This window comes from Cinclus cinclus, chromosome 1 (genome assembly GCF_963662255.1).
Source record: "Cinclus cinclus chromosome 1, bCinCin1.1, whole genome shotgun sequence".
NCBI lineage: Eukaryota > Metazoa > Chordata > Aves > Passeriformes > Cinclidae > Cinclus > Cinclus cinclus.
This window is the reverse complement of record NC_085046.1, coordinates 69,603,832-69,625,514: the sequence shown is the minus strand read 5'-3', so window position 1 is coordinate 69,625,514 and position 21,683 is coordinate 69,603,832. Positions and strand designations below refer to the sequence as shown.

Sequence of the window (21,683 nt, the reverse complement as noted above, 5' to 3'; positions counted from 1 at the left end):
CATAGCTGTGATGGCAGGTATTCGAACACATAAGTCTGCATTTAGTGTTTGAAATGTTTGTGTAGTCAGGATTTGTTTCTAATTTTATTCTACCCATCTGCTTAAGCAGACAAACAAACAATACCCCTGTATTGTATTACAAGGAGACATGAATGACCATGTAGGAAATATTGCCTTTTCCCCAGGAGACTTTTGTCCCCATTTTGGTGCTTAAAGATTTCCTGTGGTCATTGGACTATTTCTGTCTTTTAATAATTCCTTGCTGGGAAACCGGATTTGACTTCACCATTCATTGATGTCGCATAAAAAGATGACAACTGTTTGTTTTGGTTTTCTGTATTACAAAGTAAGAAATATCTCAGTAGGCAAAAGTCTGATTTTTATCATTAATTGAGACTTTAAAGGTAGATTAAAAGTTGAGCTCTCAAATCTCCTTTGCAACCAAAAAGAACTAGAGAACAAAATTGTAATACCTCTATAAACTGATGTCCTGGATGACATTAAGAAAGGTAAACAGCCATATTGCCTTGGTATCAAAAGCGTTGCATCAAGCAAGTGAGGAAGGTGGTTTTTGGCAGCCAGCTATAAATGAATTTGTCTTTGGTTCTGTGCTACATTGCATGTGAGATGCTAAGGGCACCATGAATGTAATGACTGCACCTCCATGTCTACGGTTTTATGTTTGTGCCTACAATATTGGCTGAAGTAGTTAAACCAGTAAACCATTCCAGTCATCTTTTTAATGCGTGAAACTATGGTCATGAGTGATCATAAAATCAGTTACCAAGTCCCAGCTGAAAGGAAGCAAAAGATAAGTCAAATAAAATGATCAGTTGTACGAACATAATGAATATGATTTGTTAACAGGCACTGGATATTTCATAAAAAACTTCAGCTATCTCATTCCAAACTGCACTAGGTCATAAATGATGGGATGAATCCCGAAGTCTTCTTCCCTAAGGGGAATCCAGAATGACTCTCTTGTTCCTTCTGAGTTAGACCTTTGTCCTGTGTTCATGGAATCACAGGATGGGTGAGGTTGGAAGTGGCTTGTCTGGTCCAACCTTCCTGCTCAGGCAGGATCATCTCAGTGATCAATGAACAGAACTGTGTCCAGACGGTTCTTGCCTATCTCCAGTGAGGGCAACTCCACCATCTCTCTGGGCAGTCTGTTGCAGTGCTCAGTCACCTGCACAGTAAGGAAGTTCTTCCTCATATTCAGGTGGAACTTCATGTGTATCAGTTGCTTTTCTTTGCCTCCTGTCCTATTGCTTGGCACTACCATGAGCCCAGATCCATCCTCTTGATATTGATGGCATATGTCCTGTCTCAGTCATCTCTTCTTGAGGATGAACAGGCCCAGCTCACTCAGCCTGCCAGGGCCATCATTCGAACCTTAAAAACCAAAAAGGAAATGAGAACTAACCCATCCAGAAGGATGACTAGCTTTCAAGGCCTTTGGCCTCCAGAAGGAATGTCGTTGTTTGAGGTCTATGGCACAAACACATGTTTTTTGTGCAAGTAGCATTCCAGGCCTTTCAACTACATATCTTGGGCCTGTCCCAAAATCTTCTGGAAAGAATTCCACCCTAAGGTATAGTTCATCTTGAGTATTTCTCATCCCAGAGAGGTACCCCTTCAGATAATGGGAGAGTTATTATCAATTCTCTAATTCCCTGAGTATTATGGAAATGTGGTTACAGGCAGCCTTCTAAAGGCTAAAAAATAAGGTAACTTTAAACTGGAAATAAACAATTATTTGAGGCTTTAATGGACTGGAAAGTAGGACTTCGCGATTTAACATTGTTCAAATAAATACATAATATGTTAGAAAGCATGATTGTATTTACAAGCATTTTGGGAGCTTCGTTAAGCATATGGCTGAACACATAGGGATATATCTTATCCTCTCCATATGTAGCTTTAAATCCCATAGATATTAATACAAGTAACACATGTGCATATAGACTAGACCATGTACTGTGTTTTCTTTCTTCTTATTTCCTTATTAGGGATAATAATAAAACCATAACTATATTCCTTATTGTAGTATTATGAAATATTATGGGTCAAATCCTGATCTCACAAAAGCTGATGAGCAAGCTCCCATTGATTTCATGGAAAGACTGTATCCTGTGTGTGTTGGACTTGAGAACGTCTGGTGGTTACAAAGCACAAACAGAATTCATGACTCTTGAGCTTTCATTATATGAGTTCATTTGACTGCCACTGTGATTTTGGGCAAACTCCTTTGCATAAAGTATAGAAGCGTGTGCCTGCACTGAAGCATGTAGGTGCCCACTGAGGGATGGGTTAAGGGTAGCTTTGGTAGCAGATGATTCAGAAATTTGGGGTTTAAACATGGGTTCATATCAGTGGAGAATACTTGGAAAATGTGTTTGATTAGGATTTTGACCTGGCACTTGAACTGTCACCTGCAGCGACCGGGCACAGCAGCATTCTGCTGGTGAATGAAAACTGGGAAGTCAAACTCACTGGAAGGAAAGGATTCCATTCAGTTTTTGAAGAGAACAGAATAGAAATAAGTAGGCATTTAAAATTTTTGGTGTGGGATTATAAATTTTAACCTAAAATTAGTAACTCTCAACATATTGACAGAAATTGTTGCTGCCTCCTGCTCTCCCTTTCTCCATTATTTATTCTGCTGTGATCTGGCACAAGTCTCATGAGAATGTATTAGAGACAATGATCAATGCCACTGAGTTAGAATAGGGAAAGCAATCTTGTCATATGAATCTTCTGTGTACTATTTTGCTTTGTGAGGATAACCTACCCTTTACTTGTTGCAGACTATCTGCTGGGTATTTTCAATTATTAGCACAATGGCAAACCTTAAGAGTGCTGAGTACTGGGGAAGAATCACCCTGCTGGCCACACTATTGCTGGTACAGGCCAGGATGCCATTGGCGTTTTTGGCTGCCACCTAGACACACTAGCCTCTGTTAAAACAGCTGAGGCTTTTTTTGCCTTTCCTTCAGTTTCCTCTTTATCACCTGCTGATGCTCAGGTTGCCTTCTGCAATTGCACTGCCCATACCTCAATGTTGTGCAAACAACATAAATACTGCCCTGATGGAAGCTGTGGAAAAGCCCTTCAATCTTGATCTTACAAAACTAAAAGAATGAGTCAAAGGTAACAATTTTAATAGTCTTTAGGTATTCATAGAGATCAGAAATATTTTCTCTTGCCTTCAACAGAAATCCAGCAGTACGTCAAGCAATAACTACATAATTGGGTCATAACTGGCTCCAATTCAATTAATTACATGTCTAGTCAAAAGTGTAAAATTAGGTATGTGCCTACATTCGTGATTAAATCAGGGTGCATTTGATATTTAGAATGTATGGGAATTGGCTTCCATTAATTTATATTTAAATAATGTAAAAGAAAACAATCAAAGCAAAAGAAAACTGTTTAAAAATAAGTAATATAGCAAGTTATTGTACAGACCAACCAAGCATATTAAGAAACTATAAAACTGCTTGAAGAGAGAATTTCCATCTTACTTTCTTTTTAATTGGTACTAGTGCTGATTCATACATTAATCTGTGATTAAATGCCCAAGAAAACACGCAGTCATTTTTATGGTCTTAGACCATTTTGCACATGTTGAAATGTAGATAGTAAAACCTAATCTTTGTTTAAATCTCTAGTTAGCATCACCTGGTCTTTTATTCATTATGTTTATTCTTACCATTCTAATAGGCAGAAACTGGCCCTTGGAAACAACTGCTACCACTTCTGTTGTGGGAAATCCCTCCTTGTATGTTTGTGTGTATGTTTAAATATAAAAACTCTTGCCAGACAGAATTATTTAGAATTTTACTTTACTCTTGTGCATAAGAAAAGGAGCCAGCCAACAGGAGTATTGGCCAAGGCACCTTGACTTTTGTTTTATTTTCTTGTAGCATTAAGGAGGTGTTGTCTTTTGAGATACATTTTACCTTAGTCTGCTAAGACTTGAAGATTTTTCTGAGTAATCCTTTCACCATCCCAGCTGAATTGTTGTTTTTGGGAGTCTTGCTTTGTTAAGGACTGTTGGTTATAAGAGGAAAGTCAGTTATATCTGTCTGTGTAGCTATCAATACCTCATATAGTTATAAGATTGGCTCATGAGCTTAAGGTATGTTTCTAAATACCCTTTTGGTATGGACTGAAGTGAAAAATGCTTTTCTATTCTTACTGCTTAATTTTTATGTTTAAAATCAATATCTTCTAATAAAAGTGAGAAATAATTTTAAACCCTCAGTGATGGGCTTGTTTCAGTATGAGTGAATAGCCATCCTGGTGAAGTGTACTTTGTCTATTTCCAAGCACATGGAACTTTTTCTTTCCATCAGCTTGTCTGAGGTGGCATAACTAATGGCTCTATTAAGCCAAACTAATCTTCAAATTAAGTCAGATTTGCTCCACTTGAGGTGATTATGCATTAAACTGCTTCCTTCTAGGTGAAGTAATTGTGAGAGCATCAGGACTTGTAAGAACGTTTAGGAGAAAAGCTTGATAGACTGTGCTCCTTTGGAACAGCTTCTGAACATTCATAAAACTCTTGGCAGATACTTGCTGAAGCAGTACCTTTTCTAGAAGCATGTGTATCAAGGACAATAAGACAGTGAGCATTCCAGCCTTGATTCTTTTTAATAGTTTAAAAATGTTTAATGTAGAACTAGGACTCATGCTGAAATGTTTCTGAGAAAGCCATATCTTCCCACAGGAAGTATGCTCTTGCCAAGGGCAGAATATTTTTTGATTTCCTCACGTAAATATTTAGGACTTGTGGAGATAGGTGTCCAGGATCAAGGAAGTGACATTTGACCACAGTAATACGTTCAGTCATCTACCCAAATAATGACCCAGTTCTCAGGGTACAGTACAGCCAGCATAAGTGGTCAAAACACAGTCAAATCTGGTTTCAAATCAAAGATGTGAAGTTCACCCAGAACTGACCCACAGGCACTGGCACTGCAACACAGACACTTCTTCATGACACAAAAGAGTGTTGGAGGAGCAGATCCCAGAAGGATTGATTGTCTTCCCTCTGACTGAGTCAATAGGGAAAAGACATAGATAAGTGGATTTCCAAGGTCAGTTCATTGCATCACTATTTTAGTAAATTATTTGTGCATGTTGCACCTCAACTGAAATATTCCAACTCTACAAAAGAGCTTGTCTTGATATGAAGAGGTAGATGGTGTCACTGGCCACCAAAGAGGTGTCTCCCCACCATGTCTCTCATATAGAATCAAAATGAAGTTCTGTGACACCCTGATGTAATTACTCTCTCTTTATTGTTGTCCAGGTGGGCTCCATCAGGCTCTTTCAGCTCTACAGGGCACTGCAGGCCCACTTGACTTCTGGCTTCAGAAACCACTCTTTTATTTCTCTGGTTTAGTTACAAGCTTCAGAGTGGGACAGAAGACCAAGCATTTTCCCCAAGGTGATATCTGTGCAGTGCCAAAATGAACTGCCACAAATTATAAGCATATAGTGAAGCTCTCCTCAGTGTACATTTCTTCTCCATTCTCCTATACAAACAGAGAAAAAGTTAAAATCTAAATAATTATGTTTTCTTTTCTTTAGAGCATGATTTGGCGCCAGCAAAATGTAGGTATAATTCTCAAACATCTTCTTTCAGATTTTGAAAATGTGGGCAAAGCTTCCCTTATGAAGAGAGAATGTGTTTTAGAATTACTGTGATAGTGAAAGTTTTCTTTTTTAATGCTAAATAAAGGCTTACATTTTGGTAAATAAGACTGCACACTAAAAGACTGTATAGTGCATTTATTTCAGTGCATGTAATTTAGATTAAATTTCTTGACCATTAGAAATAGTTCCAATTCTCAGCAGAGAAACACACTATCATCTTAATTTTACTTATGTGGATGATGTCTACAATAATGGTAAACAAACCCAAATCAAGCCCTTTGTGGTTTTTGAAATGCTGAAGTCTGCAAATAATATGATTCTAAATAACTACAGCAGAAATGAGAAAATCTGAACACCCTCTATTCATGTGTGCATGCACACACATGTGCAGCCTGTATAAATGTGTGCATGTAACTGCATGTTTCTGTGCATGGATGATTTTTGTGGAAATTACTTTCAATTGCATGTTATTTGAGAGGTTCACTGATGTACTATTTTTCTTTAAGTTGGAGATGATTGGTATTAAGAGATCATACAAGAAAGTAAGTAGCTTGTTGCAATAGATATGAATGGTCTCCATAGTTAAAACATAAAAATGAGGCAAGAAAAGGTTCTTAATTGCGATATGTAGGTGTTCTGTCTAACACACATCGTAGGACAGATTTCCAGCAATGGTGGACTGTAAGTCCAACTGCAAATGTTGTTGCTGTTAGACCTTTCAGAAAACTATCCTGATCTATTTCAGAATGGTAGCATTTTTTCCCCCTTTTTATGTTCTTGCCGATGTATTTTGTGTGAGGGAAACACATATGTAAATACATTTTTTCTTATTTACAGAGATTTTCCTTTAACTTTCTTTTTCAGCACTTTCATGTTTGACCTATTAGTGTTTTTCAGCTTTACAAAGCCAGAAAAAAATGCTTTCCTCAGCAAAACCATCTGGTTTAGTTTCCTGTGCCTCAACAATGATACGTGTATTATTATCAAGGCCACCCCAGTGGTTTTCTAAGTTGTCTTGTTACAGCGGTGGTCTTACAATTCAATTGGACTGATGGAAAAGTCAAACTAAGGCTTCTTTCAAGGATAAGGTTTCCAAATTGATAAATTATGTATTTTTGTCATATTTCTGACACTGACCTGTTTTTCCATTGTGGCTTGAATGAAGTATCTCTTCCATCAAATAACACAATTACAAGAGACTTCCTGACAAATTCTGCTTTTACAGCCTGTTCTTCTCGAGAGCAGAAAATTAAGGCACTTTGCATAAATAACTGTAAATGTATGCTGCATTCCTATGATTTTAGTTTTTTGCTCTGACTGTCGACATGTGAAAACCCAGGCAAAATTATGACAGGGTCTGTTTTTAGGAGCTATCCTTTCACTTGTTCTAAGTCCTGTAGAAAACATACAGATGTCAGCAGAGAGACTACATAATGCAGATAATGCACCATCGTTGCAGTCCACCTGAGTGCATGCTGCAGGACACGGTCTACTCATTGGCTGGTGGCAATATAGCAGCAGGTGAAAACAAGCTAGAGTTTAAAAAAAAATGAAAAATATCTGTTCCACCTTCCAGTCAGACTTGTGGTGATTTTAACCTGGGATAACTCCAGAAGAGACTGTGGGAAAGAGCTGAATCTCATGAGGGAGATGTGATTGCCTGGACCTAGGAGTGAATGCAGCAGACAGTCTCAGGGCTTCAGCTGTGCCTGGAGGGAAACCACTGCCCCATCACGGGCTGGAGCCTGCTCACCATAGAGTGAAACTTCACAAAATTTAACAGCAAAGGTCTCACAAGTCTCTCTTCAGTGCTTGTAAATCAGGATTTTACCTTTTTACCTTTTACCTTTTTACCTATTGTAGTCCGCCTAAAGTTCATGAATTGGGCAAGTTTAAGGCAAATGTGAAGGAAATGTTCCCATAAACATTATCTGGGCTTCTGTGCTCAAAATTTCAAATACTTACTCTGCAACAAGAAAACCCCTAGTTCATGGGGAAAAAATGAAGTTCAATGCAAACGAAATGTATTTGATTGGCAGAATCACTTCAATTGACATTTTTCCTTCCTTTCTTTGCTATTTTTCCCATCATCAGTGAGGGAGGAGGAAAAAAGGAAGAAATAAAGTGAGCCAGATGTGCCCATGTTTGAACTCAGAATTTTTTTTTTCAGTCAGATGGTATTTAGCAACATTTTAAAGAATGGGAAGCAGCATCTTTTATTGGTAAATGTTAGGCAACATTAATAACAGGTACTGCTACTAGCCCCACCTGTAATAACCCAGATAGTTTCTCTTTATTAACTAATCTATGATTTACAGATTTATTTGAAGCTTAGAATAGTTTACCACATTCTGAGAAAACTCTATATAGAATAGTTGGTTTGAATTTTAATAAGGGGAAAAACTTCCCTTAAAACAGATCATTAAAATTTAACGACAACATTTTTTAAAACCTATAATGGTTCAATTTACACTGGAAGTCAAAAATAGTTAATGGTGTTGTTATGTCTGTGTGGTAACATCCTCACTATACAATAATTGTTTTCATTTGAAATCAAGCCAGTAAAACATCGTAGGCAATGCATTCCCAGAACCAAAGTTTTTAGTCCTCCAACTTCAGGACCATTCACTGAAAGAAAAAATGATTCAGATAACTTAAAATGTCAGGGCTCACTTTTATTGTACTCTAGCTGTTAATATTCTGTGCATTATTAAGAAGATTGGTTATCAGCAGAGTGACTGTTCTTTCCTGATCTGGGTATGGAATAAAAAACCCCACCTTTTTGTGTTTTATTTTTTTGAATAGGAAGCATTCCCTAAACCCACAGGGTGCACTTAATATGCCACTTTTTGTTATAGCAGAAATACTTGAATTTTAGCTGTAGGTGTTTTTGGATGAAGCCTTGACCTAACAACCAACACTAATGATCCAAAGATAGAGCAGCTGAACTTTCCAGTTGGCCTTCTTTGGCCCATTTTAAGCTTTCCCTGGAGACGGCTGACTTGGTTACCAGGTTAAGGATGTGAAGAAAGCTTATTGCTGTCTTGTGCTTGATTTCTTTCTCTCTTCCTCTCAAAACCCACACGATTTCTGCGGTGAGAGCATTGTGTGTTTCCTCAGGAGTGGCAAGCTTTGCATTTGGAAGGTAGGTGAGGGACGTCGGTGTTTCCTTGTCCCCTCTTCCCAGCCAGCTTGGCAGTGTGACTGGGATGGATTTGCCTGCGGCCATCAGAGAGGAGAATAGAATAAAAGTAGGGCCCTGGCGTGGTGGTTCCTTCAAACCTTCCCGGTGTTCCCTGCTCTGAAGGAGGGTCGAGGCTGACAGGAGCAAGGGAGCCAAGCATCCGTCCTTCCTCGCACGCCCCGCGGATCCACAGCTCAGCTCCTGCTGGGAGCCGCCTCGGCAGCCATTCCATTGCTTCTCGTGGCATAAGGATGTCAGTGGTTCTTCTGAAGCGAGTAGGCCCACATATCCACCTCCAAATTTTCTGTTTGGCAGCGGGATTAAAAGGATCTTTGGTGTTGGATTTGAGGAAGAAAATTAGGGGAACTGTAACTATCCACATGAAATGTTGCCTCTCTGCGAGGATGACTTACAGGGATTTTTTTGCAGAATTGGATACAGTCCAAGCACATTTGCTTGCTCTTTAGCTTTGCTTCTAATAACAAGCTCTGTAAATTTTAGAAGCTGATGTTTTTTAGTGCAAGTTTTGCATTATTTCTTGATCTGCAAATGGGTTGGATTTTTATTTTTTTTTTAATATCAAGTAATTTTCCTTTTTCCAAGTACACTTCACAGATTTCTTTAAGGAGCAGTAAATTGCATTAGTAGAGCATGAACTCCTACTTCTGCTTTAACCTCTATCAAGTGAGATGTTACTCTACACAGTAATAGTTTATCAAGGCAACCCTAATGGTCTAATACAAGGCACGCATGTTGCTTTTGACATAATGAAAAGTTGGTACAAATCATATGGCCTTGCTGCACTGTACTTAATTTTACAAGAAAAAGTAATGCTTTGTGTTGCTAATGCAGTATATTTCTTATGCAATACAGGCACATTTCCCCCTTCCCATTAATTTATTATGCTGTATTTATTTCCAGACCAACATCACTTTTCCATGTCTGGTGGGAATTTCTCTCTTCGTCTGAGGTGTTTTAAATTCAACAAGCATACAGTTTTAAATATATCATGTTCTATCATGTTCATTTTAAAGGCAAAATAATTGACAGGGAAAAATATTTTGTATAGCCTTTTCATTTTACTGCCAGTATTATAACTGATATCCAAGGTAGATACATACTATAAACACTGCAGGTTTAAAACTTCATTTGCCAGATTACAAGCAGATCTTGGAATATTGGAAAGGTATCGGGAGGCGTGAGATAGAACGGTCTTCCCCACTGCTCTGATATGAGCATGTTCCGTGTTTATGTTTATTTGATGTTATATTTCAGCACATAACACCTTGCGACCTGCATGCCCTATCCATGGCATGCACTGCTGGAATGTGTCTTTCTGAGTTGATCTTACTGGTAGCAGAAGTGATACTGGGTTACAAGGAGGAGCCTGCCATACAGCAGGGCTCTGCTGTGGTCTGTTTGCTGGGAATGCCAAGGTGCAGCACCAAGGACTTTCCCTTCCAAGAACATTTTCCAGGCTAACTAGTGCCTTATCTCTAGGAGAACCTTTTTTTGGTTTTGTTTTTTTTTTTTCCTTTTTAAAGTATTTTCAGAGCAGGTAGGTATTAACCTTATGAATAATCTGAATTTCTGCAGAATTAATAATTTTTTGGTATGTAAATTTTTTGTATGTAGTTTTTGGACACAGAGGCAGCTCAGCCTGCCCACTTGGTTAGGGAAGAAGACAGCAAATGTGGGTTCCCTGTGTAACCTCCCAGCACAAATAGGCCTGTCAGCCTACTGTTGCTAAAATAATCTTTTTACACATGATAAAATTAGTCACTAGTGATACAGATTAGTTCGAGAACACCCCTGCAGTTGTTTCTAATTAGCAGAAGAACCAAGTGATCTTAAACTTTGGATCCTACTGCTTACCTGCATGGTAGAAAAGCACACAGCTGTAGTATCACCTTACACCGGCATCAATGATCAACCATGAACAGCAGAACTTTCTCCCAGATTTCACCTTGAAACCTAGAAAATTAACATATAGATGCCTTTTTACCAATGTCTTCAGTGCCTTGGTTGTAATCTTTTTAAAGATGATGATATTTTCATACCAAATTTGTATTCTTTTCTGCTTTGTGACAGCACAGATGCCTTGAAACAAGCCTGCATATGTGTGCATGTGTTGCTGTTCCTTCTGTCTTATCTTACAGGGAATAGCAGGAGTGCAAAGATTTGTCCTCCAAGGCTGTGTGTGGGGACTGTTGAGGTAGCATCAGAGGTATTATTAAAATTTTAATAGCAGCTGGTGCCCAGTCTTTCTTAAAAACATCATTTTCTGTTAGATGTTTGTTAGGCATCAAAACCTGATAGATGTCTGCAAATATAAAGTACTAGAGGTTTTTATACACTAAAAATTATTTTGCTTTTCAGTTGCTGGAACTTCATTTTTTCTTCTCTTTTGATGGATCCATAAATCCCCATAGTTAAAGGAGAAAAAACACAAGAAAGACTGATTTTCAGTTGGTGAGAAGAAAACAAAAGAGGGGCATACATAATGGTATTCAATTTTTTAAAACATTACTTAAAGAAAACAATAAAATTATTTGTTTCCATTACAATTTTCAAGATACTGATTTCCTTTGCAATGTACACACAGCAGGAATGGATTGGAAATAGCTACAATAATATTAAGAAAAAACTTCCCAAGTTGTCTGTTCAACAGAATTTGAATTAACAAGAACAAGAAAAGGGGCTAAGAGAGCAGGCTTACCCACAGAAACGAGGAAGATTTATACCTTGAGCAGATTGGATTTGTTATTCGGTGGCTGCTATTACTGTGATGTTTGTTGCTTTATTTAGATGAACAGTTTGGCTCTGGCTGCCTTTGTCCCTGGTGTCCAGAAGAATTGTCACGTTTCGTGTCTTGCACCGTGCGGTTCGAGTGGGAGACCTGCAGAAAGGACATCCACCCAAGGCGAGCTGGCAGACAATAGCAGAACATCCTTTTCAGGAAAGCATTGGTCCTGCCTCTCTGTATTTAGCTGAATGCAGATGAGAGGCGTGATTAACGCTAATGACTGACCAGGGATTTATTGTTTACTTAGAGATAAGGCATGAGCTTCCTTCGTTGGCACTTTCTGCCAAATCGTTTGATCCTAGTTCACTAAGTCTCTTATTGTTTGTTGTTGCTAGTTCTGATAGTGGTAGTTGTTGTCGCTTTAAGTGATTTCTTTCACCAAAATCTTTTCATCTGTGGTGCTTATTTTATTTAATTTTTATTGTAAATTGTCTGAGCTGTTTGTCATTTGGTCCACAGTACTCTGGAGGTCCTTTACATGCATCACATGTTCTGCATCCAACAGTGCTTTTTCTGTTCAGTTCTTGCCCTCCTCCCCAAAGCTGAAATAAATCAAAGTAGGTTGAGACTCAGTCGCAATAAATCAAGACCTGTCCAAAACTGGAGCCTGCCCAGTCAAAATGTCATAGCTTGGCTTTCACTGAGGATTAATTAAAGGCCTGATATAAAGCCCAGATGTGCTTCGGGAGAGTAACAAACTGCCTGGTGGTGGCTATGCTAAAAACCGAGTCTCCCCGTGAATCTGCCCACCCAGGAACATGGAGGAGGATCAGGCTGAGGAAAAGGGAAGAAAGGAGGGGAAGAAAGGAGTAAACTGAATTAAGCATGATTTTATAGCATCTATGTTGGCAGAAAACAAGACGAGTTCTATGCTAGAGCCCCTCTGAAAAAAACACAAAGCCTGCATGTGTAGGTCTCCAACAGCCTCAGAGAACATAATTGTTAAAATGTTCAGCATTAATCGGGAGTGGGATAAAACCAACACAGTGAGTGAACTTTTGCACTTTTTATGGTCATATATATATATATATATATATATATATGTTTGTATGTGTGTATATGTATATATATGGTCTGCCCAGTGACTGAGCTTGCTCAGTGCCTGTTTTACATTAAATTCCTGAAACTCATCTTTACTAAAATAATTTAGCTGAAGATTCCTGTGGCTCTGATAGTGACAGATATGGAAATACGCATGTTTCCAAATTCAGTATATTCAAATATAAATATATAAAATACATTTAACATACATGCTGCTTGCATTATAGCCTTTGCAAAACTCCAACTTTGGTTCCAGAGGTACAGTAATTTAATTTAACAGTGTGCATGAAATGACCCCTTTTAAAAAAGACAGGCACTTAAGGAGTGTTGCAGATCAGTTGTGGGGAACAATATATGGTTATTCTCACTCTCTTTTGCAGGCATAGAAATACAATTTCCTGGGGGGAAAAAAATTAAAATAATAGTACCTCATTGTTTGTATTGAATTAAATGATTTCCTGAATAAGATTAGTCCAACATTTAATGTCATAATTGGTTTCATTTTCTTTGAATTTGCTGCATGTAAGTACAGAGTACATATACATGCTGAGATGCAGTGTTAAATTTTCACAGACCTGGGCGAGTGGTTCTGGCATGGCAGGAGCGGTCTGCCAAGCAGCGCTGCCCTCTGCTCTTCAGTCTGATGAAGTGAGTCACAGTTTATGCAGCAGCCAGTTTTGATGCCCTGGATATTCCTATGTATGGGACGTTTCTATGCACGTGTATGTGATAGATTTGTGTATTCATTTACTTATATATCTTCTCAGAGGCATGACATGTTTTCCAGTCTTGCCTCTCTCCAGATTAAATGAGTGTCACCTTGCAAAAGAGGCACAAAAGCAGGAGATAAGGAACTGGACAAGAGGCATAGATTAATGTCTTATTTCTGCAGAGTATATCAGTTCCTTGTTAAGGCCCCAAGAAGGTCTGATGAAAGCCAGGGCTTGAGGGAAGTTTGGTGTCAGGCTTCCTACTCCTGCTGCCTCTGTGGCTCGTCCTTTCTGCACATGGCAGATATGTGTTTGTGCCACCATGGCAAAGCAGAACCGTGGCAAGCCTTGGCTGTGGCACATATGTCAGATGGGTAGTGAGTAACAGGTTTTGCTCTTCAGCAGTCCCTTCTCCTGTGCAGTGAGGAAAACCTACTGAACCTGATACTTTCCTCTGCTGAGTCATTGTGCCTCAGAGAGGCTTGCAATGCTGGGCAGGTACACACTCCTCCATAGGTCACCAAAGGACACCAAAGGACAGATTATGCTACATTGCCTCGTGCATGATCCTGTCGCATGCCCTCAGCATTATTTGAGACACCTTCAGCCCCCCTGCTCATTTCCCAAGATTTTGCTGCAGCCCCTTTGTGTTCTCTGCAGTCTGGATTTTCACATGGTGTCCTCTTGGTTCATCAGACTTCACCTACGGTGTCCTTCTCACACCCTGCTTCCAGTAGTAGTTCCACTGTAATTCTGGTCTCTTCCATGCTCCCAGATGACGTGTTCACCACATCTGTTTTAGATGGCAGACCCTTCATGGATCTCACTGCTATTGCTGCAATTGTTTCCACTCTTTGCAGGTGCTAAAAGAGTAAATGTGCCATGAGTCTTGGTTGGTGGTTGGCTGAGGAGAAAATCCCTGTCAAGTTGCCGTGGTCTTTAGTTTCAGGGAGCAGCAGGAAAGGATGGAGCTGCACCCGGAGGCCGACAGGCTGTGCGCTGACACTGACCCCAGCACAAGCAGTGCCCTCATCAACCAGGGCACAGTCCTGCAGTGTCTCAGCTGGATGGGCAGAGATGGGTGAAAATAACAAGGTCTCATCAGAAGCCCCAGGCAAGGCAAGGTGATGAATCGAGTTTGGAGTTCATTCAGGGTTCCAGTCAGGAGCAACAGAAGGGACTGGAGACCATCCAGGAGAGACAATGAATGAATCAGTATATCAGAGAACAGGATAGGGCCAAGGTATGCCTACAGCACAGCTCAGACAAGATTTGGGTGTCTGTGTCTGGATCCAAATGGAGCCCCTGGACCCAGGGGTGGAGTGATCCCTAACAGTATGCCATCAGAACAAGAAGGGAGAAGGGGAAACTTCTTGTGGAGGACTTGTGCAGTCAAGGAAATGAAGGAACCACCACCACCACCACCACAGTACATTTGGTTTAGCTAAGCAATAATAAAATGTAACTGGAGGTACGCCGGGAAAGGTCTGGAGTTTCATTTTAATTAAAGTAGGGGGTTGACCCAATTAACACCAAATTACAGTGTTTCTGTGCCCCAGCCTATTAGGCAGTGGAGAGAAGCCCTGTGCCAGCGTTCCCTCTGGAGACAGGGAGTCAGTGTGCCTTGTGGGGCTGCTTGCCTCTGGGAACAATGGTTGGCTTTCAGGCTGCCAATCTGGCTCTGCTGCTCCAGCTCCCTTCTGCTCTCAGGGGCTGCTGTAAAGCCATGATTGGGAATGCATTACTGTGTGTGGGAAAGCCTGGACCGGAGAACACCGGAGAAGAGAAACTTAGGGCTTGCACAGGGAGCTAGGTTTAGTGACACCCATCCTACAGAGGTTTACAAGAGAGAAACGAGTACAAGAAACTGTACTATGGTCTCTCCTCGTGGCTGTGTCATTTTTAGTCTGTAATTTCCTATAAAATTTCACTGTAGGTTTAAATTTAGGAAAACCCATCAAAGTCTGGGAACTTCTTAAGATTCTTGTTTGTAACAAATTTTAACAAAGTTCAGCCTTTGAGCTAGGATTGGAAAACACTGAGAAAGCTCTGCTAAATTTAAAAATCTGCTTTAGTTTTAAATGTCTTTGCAAGCTGTTACTTCTGAACACTATGTGTTCAGAAGTTCTGCTCCATGTGCATGTAAAGGGAAGGGGGGGAAGATTTAAAAGTCTAAATGGTTAAAATTTGACAATTAGCTACTGTATATGCTCAGGAGCTTCCCCAGCTTTCCCCTCAATCCATGTTTTCTTTATCTCCTGGGTGGTCCCTACCATCCCTGTCCACTCTTCTGAGATCCCATCCCCCCTTTTCTTCATCTTCGCCCTCCCTACAAAGGAGGCCCTCTCATCGCAGTCACCGTCCTTCCTGCTGGGAAGGCTGAGACCCCTTTGGGAGGCAGCCAGGGATGTTCTTTATTTCATACTTGCAGAACTAAAGAGAGATGAGTGGTACAGAAAAAGACAACAGCTTTCTGGTGTGAGAAGTAATGTTGAATCTTGAACCTCCCGATGCTGAGCCAAGATGAGTGGCACAAGGAGTGTGTCCTGGCCATCAGGGGTCCTGGGGAGTTTGTCCTTAGCACTGTTGGAAATAAATATTTTCTTCCTTCCTTTGAGAACTGGCAGTTCAGTTGATACCAGTCAATTTCATTCAATTATGCTAATTTATGATGGCTGCACAGCCCTCTAGAGTAAAGTAGATGGAGAACCATTAACCTACAGGTGGATAGTTTTCCATATCCTGTTTGAATGGCTATTAGACTGGATGGTGTGTCTCTGTGACAGAGACAGACAAGGAAGTTGTGTGTACTGTGCAGCTACTTTCTCTTCATGGTGGGACTCTGAAAGCAACTGGAGGTTTACGTCAAGCTGTACTACCTGCTCAAGAGATCTGCCTCATTTAAATCAGAATAGTTACAGTAGTACGGCACTTCTTCCCATCTCCCCTGCAGCCTTGAGTCAGTTAGGTCTGTGTAAAGACATGGTAGCAGATGTTGTCCGGGCATATCCAGGCCAAACTTCTTGGGAGGTGCATTACTGACTTCTGTTACAGCCACTAAGGAAGAACTTTGCAGGGTTGAAAGCAGAAACAAATTCTCCTCATTCTCTCATCAGGGTCTTGGTGACATTATGCCCAATTGTTCCTGTTGACTTGAAAACCCATGGGAAGGCATTGCCTGAAGGGTTATTTTTAAGGGTAGTAATAAAGTGATTTTTGGAAGGTGTAAGTAGTGCCTACAGTACGGAAGTTACTTGGTGTAACTTACATTCATCTTGAAACTGTGGGGTGTGGGTGTGTGTGTGTGTGTGTGTGTGTCAGTTCTGTCAGGTCAGTAAGAGTGTTTAAAGGATATCTTTCATCTTTGCTTCAGACTTTATTGTGTACAACTCATAAAATCATGAACATCCTAAATATGTGCATGATGGGACCTTAACTTGAAAATGTGCATATTAAAAGAATTTTACTTGAAGTGAAAATGTCTCACAATACTATTTCCCCATTTCCTTGCCATTGAACAAAATAATATTGGTGTTAAATGCTTATAACTGTAGTAATTAAGGAATTAATGGCTTACAGGACTTCAGTGTAATGTAATCAGTCAATCACTTGGCCTATGGTGTCTCTGAACTTTTCACTGTGTAAGATATTATACTGTATTTGCTTAATGCAATAATAGAATAATCCTTGGTCCAGTTTCCTGGAACAATACAAACAGCCTTTTCTTCTCTCCATGTGTTCCTGGTTTACAGCCTAACTCGGAAAGGAGCTGTATTTGTGAACTTCTGTTTCACTTCACACTGGGGTCCATTTCCAGCATATTTCTTATTTGATTTTTGTTTTGAAAATGTGCTCCAATGTCAGCCCAATGTGCACTTTGTTGAAATCTCATCCTATAGTTTTATCTAACTGGATAAAGATTAAGAGAAATATTAATTTCATTATATAAAAGTGTTAATAGTACTTGTATTTGTGTGTTAATAGTACTTGTATTTGTTTTCCCCATTTTGCTTTTAAATTCTTTGTGGAGGTAGTGGATTTCATGTTACCTTTACTCTCAGATTTCTTGCATTTTGTTAGAGTTTGCGCAAAACTGAAACCCTGCATCTGACTGGGCCTGTCTTCATAGCAGATCAGGGTGGAGCAACATTTTGTATTCAGTGCCTATGTCTTATTTAAGAAAACAGGGTTAAATTTCTATCCAACATGTGGGGATACAACTCTGGGTCTAACCCCTCATTATTCTCTCTTACTTTGCAACCTTTTAAACTGTGTAAGAGAGGGTGAAGGAGATTGTCTGAATTGTTATGGATTATGTCTTTTGAACATAAATTTGAACTGAATTATATTTTAAAGGTTTTTTTTATATTTGAAAAGTACTGCTTATATTAAAGTTCAAGGACTCTTCTAATATTTTTATGGTCTGGATATATGTTGAAAAAACAAAGTAATTGGAAAATGTTGGATGTGCTGTAACCACCATCTGCCCCTGCCTTAAAAAATGTGCATCGTTCCATACACACATTTTAAATGATCCATCATATATCATCACTTACTACAGTACTTCATTCATGTAGGTGTTAGTTTTTGTGTGCAAAAGGTCAAATCTTTTCAAACTTAATTCTGAATGCCTGTGTTTTATAACAACTAGCTTTTCTTTGAAGTTGGAATATATATTTTAATATAATAATTCATCATTAGCTGGAGGGAAGAAAGGGGGAAAAAAATCACGTTCCTGCTTCAAATCAAGTTGACTGGGGTCTTTTGGTTGATTGTACTTATTTCTAACATCAGGATTCCATAGTAAGTATGATATGTGTTAAAAACTGTAGCAATGAGGTTACTCCACAGCCCTAAGACACTTCTTTCCTGAAAAAGAAGAGCATTTTAAATGTCAATGTCAAAGTTGGGAAGGATGGAAAAAAGTACTTAGTTATTTGTCCTATATGCCATGTTTAAAAAAAAAAATGTATAAGCTTGAAGTTAGCTCTTGCTATTTCTTGAGCTAATTCTTTATAAATCCATATAAAATGCACGCTAGACCTGGAACATTTTTTTTAGGGCCAAAGAGTATCAGTGTCAAATTAAAAAAACAATATCTTCAAGTTTTTTCCCTTGGCTTCTGGGAGCTGAGTGGGTGGTGAGGAGTCCCTTCCTTGTAATAATGTTTTTTTACTAGGAGAAATTTAGCAATAGTTTAGAGAAAATAATTCTGATGGAGAAAGAGAAGCATGTCAATGCATTTCATTTGATTGTAATGCATTTTATATTTAAAAAATTCCTTTCAAAACAGAGAAGTGATGAAAATTATCATGGGTGAAGTAATGAAACGTAGGGATTAGAAAAATATACAAGTAGATATGTTAACTTTGTTTAAATTTAGTAACTTGGCTTTTTAAACTTGTTTCAGAAGTTTTATGTGATGTTGCCTGTTCATATCATTCTAATCAGGAGCCCTTTGATACTTCCATTACCAGGGAATGTTTTCTTGAATTTTTAACCTAACATAGAAAATAGGAAAAAAAGTTAAAATACCCCACTCACTTTTTGACAAGCGGTGTTGGAGCCCTGGTGTAAAGTTTTACACAGAATTTAGCCTGAGTTCATATTCTTTTTGCATCGTGTAAAGTAATTTTTCAATGTGTAAGTTACTAGCATATGTAGTTAGTGTTCAATGTACAATCAGGGTCCTTGGCTGTGCCCAGAATTTGCCCCGTGGTGTCATAAGGAAGGGATAACAGCATCTTTCTGTTTGCAGTGGTGCTTTCAGGCTGGCTGCAGTCTGCACTGTTCCCTTGTTTTAGGTTGCTTTAGGCCCCTCATTTCCCGTAGCCAGGTGATACAGGTATCAGGTGTGGGCTACTTCTCCCTCCTTCTCTCCCTCCTGGCACTGTGTGTCTTCCAGAAGTTGGGGAGGACAGTGATGCTGCTCAGAGGTCTCGGTGATGCCAGGAAACTCTCCTTTCTGTGTTTTAGATTTGTTCAGCAGTTTTTCTGTCTGGTTTGCAGGGCTGGGTAAGTTAACGCTCTATATGCTTGTTGTGTAGTGGTTGGTTTTTTAAACTTATTTTGGGTTTCTGTAATAAACTGATAGAAAGTATTTAGAATGAAACAGTAATTTACCACTGGCATGGAAGATCTGGCAGTTAGCTTAGTCAACAAGCCACCAGATAGGGGTTCCTTGCTGGATAAAACCTACAGATTAAACTATTCTGTCTTGGAAAGCAGCACAGTCCTTTCCAAAAACCAGGAAGGTGGGCCACACCAAACATTTCTCCCCTGTTCTTTGGGCTATGGCACACACTGATGTGCCTGCATATGGACATTCCAGTTTGGAAAAAACCTGTGTTTGTCTCAAGTTATTATGAATGCCATTTCTTTTAAATGGATTTTACTCAGGGAAAGAAAATTTGAAATTCACAACTCGCAAACGTGAGGAAGCTGCTGTAGCAGTTACGGCAAGCTCCCAGTGCAAATTTATACACTCCTGTACCTGTGCTTTCTGTCCCACAGTCCTCACAACACATGATCTACATGGAAAGCCTGTTGGGACGAAACATGCAGTGTGCCTATTTGGGCTTTTTGCACTCTGATGCATTTAAACTGCCTAGGGGTTCACTTAGGATGCTATAACCATGAAATCTGGAGCATCACAGAGCTGTCTTCAGGTATTCTTCTCAGCTGCATCCTTCTCATCTCAGAACAGGCATCTGTACTCTTCAGAACACAAAGAAAAATGCCTGGTAGCCTCTTCCTAGACATATTAGATTAAGAGCTAGGTAAAGAAGAGTTTCAACCAGGCGATCCTCAAATATACAAAAGTTTGTCTGGAATGTTGTGTTCTAGGCAATTTGTGTCCAAACTTCAAAACTGAACTGAAGGCAGGGGCAGGTGAAAATTTTAGAAGTACTTACTGCTACCTTCAGACAGGTAACAGTGACCATAGGAGCCAATCAATCCAACAAATATAGGTGTCTGCAGAGACCCCAAGAAATAATTTTCTTTTTCATTCCTGCCCACAGTTAAAACTCAAGCAATAACTCAGTGAACAAATGGTACATTTCCATTGAGAAATATACAAAATAAAATGAAGGCATTTTAAGTTTTGCCCATTCTTAACTGCAATGTGTTTCGCATGCATAGTTTGATCAATTAATCAATTTGTTTGGTTAAATTACAATTCCAGATTACACCTGCCACAATATCTGAAGAGTATCCATTCCATACGTAAGGCATTTTAATATCTGATGTGATGCCAACTTGCAGGGAGCTTGCTGAGCTGCTATTACAGCTTGTACTGCCTGCAGCTCACTCACTCCCTGTGCCCCCAGCAAATTTTCAACTAATATACCAAGAAAGGTGTCACTAAACAGACACATAAATCATGTTTCTATTTCCAGATATACTGCTGGTATTTCTGTTGAGACTGGCTTTGTAGAAAGTGACTGTCCTGTGTCTGGAACTTGGGTTGGGAAAATGATGAATAGTATCAAGGTAAAGATTACTGTGGTGTGATGGAAAATCTGATTTCTCCCATCATCAAGTTCATAATATTATGACTCACAGTTGGAAGGGGCGGGGGGTGGGGAGGAGGAGGAAAGTGGCACCTCTTGGCAAGAAGAGAGGAGAAACTGGCAAACCATCGCCCCACCCTAAAAAAGCTCTCACACTTGGGCAAAAAATGGCAAAAAATACAGGTTTCTGTGGAAATTTGCCTCAGAGAACATCTGAACCCTGAGCATATTTTTCAATAGTTTTCTCTACTTTAAAAATGCTGTGACTACTAAAGGGAGTGCTGCAGAACAGGTATAAGAAATGTCTGGGCAAGATATAATTCAGTCTTCATTCTTGGTTTCCATGTCTAAAAGGGACACAATCTGGATGCCTTAAAGAGGTGGTTGCAAAGCTAAGCTCATTAGCAGTGATAGTTGAGATGTGAAGTGTCACATCAGTAGGCACTATTATAGCTAATTACAAGTACTGTTATTCTGGAGGCACGTGTACAAATTCGCAGGATTTCACAGACGGTACTAGCCCTTGTAATAGAAAGAAAAGTTAGATGTAATGTGGGTTACAATTCAAAGCGAAACTGTGAAAGCCAAGTGGTTTTTACGACAGATTTAATTATATCAATGAAGTAGCTCCAGCTTTTCAGGAATATGAGGTTTCGCTATTTCATTCAGTAAGAATCAGGGGGAAAAAAACAAAATATAACCAAAAAAACAACATACCCCCTGCCCCAAAAATTAAAATAAAAACAACAAAACAACTACAA

The 21,683-nt window shown here is 39.4% G+C and overlaps 1 protein-coding gene across 1 annotated transcript in view; it reads left to right on the top strand.

Moving 5' to 3' along the window:
* Positions 1 to 21,683, top strand: part of GMDS (GDP-mannose 4,6-dehydratase) — a 403,847-nt gene that overhangs the window by 181,423 nt on the left and 200,741 nt on the right. The gene's annotated exons all lie outside the window — the stretch shown is intronic.